This window comes from Pteropus medius, unplaced genomic scaffold (genome assembly GCF_902729225.1).
Source record: "Pteropus medius unplaced genomic scaffold, Ma_sr-lr_union100, whole genome shotgun sequence".
Taxonomy (NCBI): domain Eukaryota; kingdom Metazoa; phylum Chordata; class Mammalia; order Chiroptera; family Pteropodidae; genus Pteropus; species Pteropus medius.
Window position 1 is genome coordinate 19,950,177 of NW_024342473.1, and position 6,429 is coordinate 19,956,605.

A 6,429-nucleotide genomic window follows, 5' to 3' on the forward strand; every position below is an offset into this window, starting at 1 on the left:
TACAAAGAAAGATTTGTGAAAAAATCTTCTATTTGGTAATTGGAAAAAAAAAAAACTCTTCTAAATAACCAATGGGCCAAAGAAGATCTTGCAAAGAAAATTAAAAAATATTTGGAATTAACTGAAAGTGAAAATACAACATATCAGAATTATTGGGATGCAGATAAAGCTGTCCTTAGAGGAAAATTTTTAGCATCAATGCTTATATTAGAAAATTAGAAAGGTCTTAAATAAATGATCTAAGATTTTACCTTAAGAAAGTAGAAAATTTATATGAAAACAAAGGAGCTAGCACAAAAAAATAATTGAGAAGAAGAACAAAGTTGAGGGATTCTTTCTACATGGTTTCAAGATTTATTATAAATAATCAAATAATATAGAAAGTGTGATATCGTTGAAAGAACAGACACATAGATCAATGGAACAAAGTAGTCCAAAAATAAACCCTCATGTATACAGCCAATTGATTTTCAACAAAATTACAACAGCAACTGAATAAAGTATCAGTCGTCTTTTCAGCAAATATAGTGTAGAAAAGTTGAACATCCATTTAAAAAACAAAACGAAAGCTCGATTCATAACATAGACCATACACAAAAAATTAAGTCAAATAAATTATAGAGATATAAAAAACTAAAGCTATAAAACTATTACAATGAAATACAGGATAAAGTCTTTGTGTCCTTAGGTCATGCAAATCTTATAGCTTTCTTAGTCAATAATTTCCTGAATCATAAAATTAAAAACTTCAGCTCTTCAAAAGACCATAATAAGAAAATAAAAAGTTAAGTGACATGCTGGGAGAAAAACATTTGAAAAACATGTATCAGTTAAAGGTCTCATGCTCCATAAAGATTCTAAAAATTCAACAAGAAGAAAATAAATGACTAAGGAAAAAAACGGTGAAAGATTCGAGAAAATACTTTATCAAAAAAGGCATATAGATGACAAATAAGCACATTAAAAGATGCCTTACATCAGTAATTTTTTAGGAAAATGCAAATTAAAACCTCAATGAGATTCCACTACACAGTTATTAGAATGACAAAAAAAAACTTGACAATACCAAAGGCTGATGAAGTTGTGGAATTGTTATACATTATTGGTGGGAATTTTAAAATGCTATATACTGTCTGATTCCATTTATATGGCAGTTTATAAAGAGCAAAACTAGAAGGTTAGAAAAGAAGTCAGTGGTTGCCAGGGTGTAAGGGTATGGGGAAAGGCTAGCTGAAATAGAGCGCAAGGAAGTTTTGAGGAATGATGGCATTGCAATATATCTTGATTATGATAGTGGCTACACAACTTCATGCATTTGCCAAAACTCATAACTCATATAGTAAAAATGGTGAATTTGACTATATGAAAATTATAGCTCCATAAACCTTAATTTAAGAAAAACTAATATAGAAAGTAATACAAAATAATTCAATAATTAACGCTAAAAAATTAGGAAGAAAAAAGAAAGAGTGAATGAGAGAAATAAAAAAAATAAGCAAGATGATAAACTTCAAGTCAGTTATATGAGAAATGATATGAAGTACAAATAGACTAAACACTCCAATTAAAAGAGAACTGAAGTGTGTACTGTTACATTTTAAATATAAGTACACAGATTGAAAGCAAAAGAATAGAAAAGATGTATCATGCAAACAGTAACCTTAAAAAAGCTTGTGTGGTTATACGAATATCAGACAATGTAAACTTTCAGGTTAGAAGTGTACTAAAGACAGAGTGGCAATTCCTAAAGATAAAAGGGTCAATTCAACAGGAAGACACAGCAATGCTAAATTTGTATGTTCATAATAACATAGTTTCAAACAATGTAAGCAGATGCAAAAGGACAACTAGATAACAAATTTCATAAATTATACAGAATATTTGAACAAAATTATTAACAAATTTGACCTACATGATATATATAAAAATATAGGACAAGCAAGCAACCACAGAATATACAATCTTTTCACATGCACATTAAATATTATTCAAAATATGATATATGTTAGGCATAAAGCAAGTCTGAACAAATCTCGAAAAATTAAAATTATATAGGGTATGTTCTTGGGCTGTGGTGGAATGAAACTAGAAATCAATTAATAGAAAGATAACTAGAAAATCTAAATGTTTGGAAATTAACCAATGCTCTTCTAAATAACCCAGTAGTCGAGAAAGCATAATGATTTTAGACTAGTGTAGATGCGATTGCTTCTGTTTCTACTTGGCTTTTTTTGTTGTTGTCGCTCAGAAATTATCATTTGAGTGCAAGCAACAGGCTTCTTCAGCCTCCAGAGGCAACAAAGAGGTGGAAAGATCCTAAGAGGCAGGTCTTTGTTTTAGACCTAGACTTAGGCAAGATATGTCCCCCTTAGCCATTAATTTCCTTGTATGTAAAAGAGGAAGGTTGGGCAGACTAGAGTTTTATGCTTCTTTCGACTTTTACCATTTTATGCATCTGTATTCCAGAGATTTGAAATTAATTCTCAATCCAAGCTATATAACTACTGGAAAAATATGTATGAATCGCATTTCTGTGACTTGACCTCCAGAGATTGTCCTTCAAATTCGGTGCTGTTGAATGCAAAGACAAGGTTCTTACTACCTTAAACTGAGAACAGACTCAGTAAAGATGGCAAAAACTCTCACCTAAGCCCAACGAGCCAAACACGTGGGATTCTGATAGTGGGACTCTCTGTCATCTTTATAACTCACGTTCTGTTTGGAGCAACAAAAAGACTTGTGTTATATAGTTTTGAAAAGTATCTTAATTGATTAGCTATATATTTTTTATAATTTTAGAGTGTTTCTCATTCTGACCTATTCTGCCAATCACTCTACTGAAAACAATTTGATCAATATAAAAACATTCAAGCTATGCAACGCTGAACAAACAAAAACAATGGAAATTAGATATTGAAAACACAACACACCAAAATTAATGGGGTGTGGCTAAAGCAGCATGTGCTGGTCAATTATTTATTGCCTTTCAGCTCCAAATTCCACCTATTTTTCTGCTTTGTGAAATGGTGTTCGAGCCCCTTAAACATTTTTTCTTGACAGCTGGAACTTTGTTATTAGAGAACACTGAAAAACATTATAGGAGGAAAAATTTTTGCTTCCTGCTTCTGGTGTGCTTGCTCAGCAAGCTTCTGGAGGCATTCCTTTCCCCAGCACTAGGTTTCTGCAGTACACAGTGGCCAGAAGCACCCAGCAGCCAGCAGCTTTCCATGGCACCCCAGCCTCAGGTGGTTTTGTAGCAAAAGGCCTCCAGTGAGACATCTCCATGTAAAGTTTTCCTTGGCCCTCCAGAGGGTGGATTTATAGCACCTTTTAGCAGAATGGCATCACAGCAGCTTCTCTGTCATCCAGTAAGCCCCAGTGGTGCCTTCTACAGCAAGGTCTGGAACTCAGGCTTGCGGGGGGCCTCTTCCTTGGGTATGCTATCTCAGCTCTGTAAGTAGTGGCTTTTCCATGTATATACTATTCCTATATTCTTTAGTATTCTCTTTACTTCTTCCTAACTAATCTCTCATTACTACTATTCCCTGATGTGGTTAAAATTCCTTATATTAAATTTTTTCTGTTCAAATTACTGTGTGATTTCTCTCTCCTGATTGGACCTATTGATTCACAGTGCTTAGAAGGAAATTGACTTTAAATGCATATGTTAAAAAAAAATTAAAATCGATTTCTAAGTTATCATCTCAAGAAATTAGAAAAAGAATAGAAATAAAAGGTAATTAATAAAAATAAAAACAAATTGAGCAAGCAGAAAGCTAAAATAAGTTAGAGAAAAATCAATGAAATCAAAGTTTGTTCTTTTAGAACAAATTTGATAAACTCTTAGCAAGACCACCAAAAATAAGAAAGTACAAATTACTAATATCAGAATGAAAGAAGAATATCACTGCAGATTACACAGACATAAAAAGATAATACAAGGTTATTATGAACAGTTTGATATAAATAAATCTGACAAGCTAAATAAAATAGACGATTTTCTTTAAAATCACAAATTATCTTGACACAAGAAAAATCAGAAAATATGAATAGTTGTTTAAATATCAAGTCTATAATTAAAAACCTATCCCCAAAGAAAATTTCACATATAGATGTCTCTCTAGTAAACTCTCCCAGTTAAGAAATAAATAATACTAATCTTAAACAACCTCTTTTAAGAAATGAGAGAACATTTCTTTCTAATTCTTTTTATGAGGCCAGTAAAACCCTGATACAAAATATGACAAGGAAATTACAAGAAGAGAAAATTACAGAACAACACTTCTTATTAACAGATACACAAATTAGAACAAAATATTAAAAAATCAAATCCAGGGAATGTATAAAAAGGATAACACATTATGTGTCATGACCAAATTGGCTTATTTTAGGAATAAAATTTTGAAAGTTAATATAATTTGCCTCATTAACTTAATAAAAGTGAAAACATAATTACCTCAACAGATACAAAAAGGCATCCGATTAAATTAACTACTAGTTCATGATAAAAACTCTCAGCAAACTAGGAATAGAAGAGAACTTATTTAATACTATTAAGTTTATATACAAAAAAGCGAACACACTGAATGGCGAAATGTCGAGTGCTTTCTCCCTGAGTTCAGCAACAACTTAAATACATTTGTTTTATTACTTCTACTAATCATTGCAGTATAGGTTTTAATTAGTGTAACAAGGCACAAAACAAAAATTATGAGGTATGACTACTAGAAAGGAGCAAGTAAAATTGTCATTCTAGGATATATGGTTGTAAATATAGAAAAACTCAAAAGAATATATACACTATTAGAACTAATAAATGAATTTAGCTAGGTCACTAGGTATAAAGTCAACAAATAAAAATCTATTTTATTTCTACGTATTTGCAAAAATAATTAGTAAATAACATCTTAGAAACAATGCTATTATAAAAGCTTTGAAAAACCTCAAATATCTAGGAATAAATCTGATGAAAGACATCAAGCTCACTAAACTGAAAACTACAAAATGTTGCTGGAAAAATTTTAATAGACTTCAACAAATAGATAGCTATACCACGTTCATGGATTGGGAGATGCAATATTGCAAAGATGTCAATTCTCCTAAAAATTCATTTATTGACTCAGTGCAATCCCAATCAAGATCCCAGAAGATTTTTCTGCGGAAATTTATGAGAGGATTCCAAAATTTATATGGAAATACAAACAACCTATACCAGCCAAGAAAACAGGAAGAAGAAATTGTTGGAGGATTTACAATATCAGATATCGACTTGGCATAAAGCTACAATATTTAAGACAGTGTGGTATTGGTGCAATGATAGACAAATACAACAGTGGAAGCCTACAGCCATACCACCCTGAATATACCCAATCCCATCTGATCTTGGAAGCTAAGCAGGGTCAGGCCTGGTTAGCACTTGGATGGGAGACCACCTAGGAAGACCAGGTGCTGTAGGTGTTAAACAAACAAACAAACAACAACAACAACAAAAACAGTGGAACAGAAGAGACAGTACAGAAACAGGCCCACACACATGCAGTAACATGATGTACAACAAAGGTGCCACTGCAATTTTGTGATAATAAGATTTTTTAAAATAAATGATGCTGGAGCAATTGGATAATTCATATGGAACAAACAGATTTTAACAGTATTTTATACCACTTATAAAAATTAATTTCAACTGGATTATAACCTCATATAAAAGGAAATCAGTAATTTTCTAGAATAAAAGTCAGTAAATTCTTTTTTGTAAAGGACCAGAGAGTCGATATTTTTTGTAAAGGACCAGAGAGTCGATATTTTTTACTTTATAGGCCACATAGTTTCTGTTGCAACTAGCCAACTCTGCTGTTGGAGCACAAAAGCAGCCAGAAACGGATGAGAATGGCTGTATTCTAATAAAAACTTACTTACAAAAAAGGTTGCTGACCACAAAAGCCATAGTTTTCTGACCCCTATTCTAGAAAATAACATAGAAGAATAATTTTATTACCTTGGGGTAGGCAGTGATTTCTTAAATAAGTCCAAAAAACTATGAACCATAAAAGAAAAGATTAATACATTAAAATTCTGAAATTCTATTTATCAAAAGACACCATTAAGAGAGTGAAACAAGACATATCCTAAAGAGGGATATCTGTGATATATATGTAAATATATCTTTGTATGTATATGTATACCTATCATATATATTGCATATATATCCAACTAATAATGCATATCCACAACATCTAAGAAATGCCAACAAATGATAAGAAAAAGATAAACAGCTCAAACAAAATGAACAAAAAACTTGAGCAGGCATTTTACAGAAGAGAATATCAGTATGGATATAAATAAGTATATGAGAAAGAAATTTCATATGATTAGTTATCATGGAAATGCAAATGAAAATGAAACTATAATGAAATACCAGAACACACTCGT

General features: G+C 31.5%; 1 non-coding gene across 1 annotated transcript; it reads left to right on the top strand.

Moving 5' to 3' along the window:
- The first annotated feature begins 5,338 nt into the window (after positions 1-5,338).
- On the top strand, positions 5,339-5,457 carry LOC120604650 (5S ribosomal RNA). Its single transcript, XR_005653389.1, has one exon. It is a non-coding gene; the product is annotated as a 5S ribosomal RNA (ribosomal RNA).
- The last annotated feature ends 972 nt before the right edge of the window (positions 5,458-6,429 follow it).